The sequence below is a fragment of the Fukomys damarensis genome, unplaced genomic scaffold (genome assembly GCF_012274545.1).
Source record: "Fukomys damarensis isolate Sample0158 unplaced genomic scaffold, DMR_v1.0_HiC HiC_scaffold_30, whole genome shotgun sequence".
NCBI classification, from domain to species: Eukaryota; Metazoa; Chordata; class Mammalia; order Rodentia; family Bathyergidae; genus Fukomys; species Fukomys damarensis.
Window position 1 is genome coordinate 63,500,881 of NW_022900942.1, and position 665 is coordinate 63,501,545.

A 665-nucleotide genomic window follows, 5' to 3' on the forward strand; every position below is an offset into this window, starting at 1 on the left:
AGAGAGAGGTCTCGTGGGCCACCTTCAGCAAAGTCAAAGGAGTGGGCCACCTAAGACTTTTGGAATTCACATTTTATCACCACATGACCTAGATCCTGGAGATGGAGCTGCAAAGTGTAATATTTACCTTTCAGGTTCTCATTCTTGCTTGGTCCAGTTGTATTCTATCTCCCACTATTCCTCCCTTTTGGAATGGGAAAGTTTACTCTGTGTCATTGTACACTGTGATTTTTGTAACTTGTTTTTGATTTTTCCAGAGCTTCAAAACTAAGAGACTGCCTTGAGTCTCAGAAGAGACTTGGGTCTGGACTTCTGAAAAATGATGGGACTGTTGAGACTTTGGGGAAGAGATTATTGTGTTTCTGGCTGTATGTGGCATAGCTGTATTGTATTAGTGAAACTATAAACTTGCTATTTTATTTATTTAAAGACTAAATATGGTTTAAGGAGATGTATTTGGGTAGCAAGTTGAAAAGGAGTGTCGTGTGGTAGTGTGGAGTTTCAATGTAATTCTCCTTGTGATCTGCTCTGGAATTGATAGAGCATACTTCTAGATGTGTCTGAGTGGATTAAGGAGAGGTGACCTTGGGGTCTGGTCCCTCATCCCTTCTGTCTTCCTTTGTTTCCCAACTACCATGAGCTAAGCAGCTTTTTTTTTTTTTTTT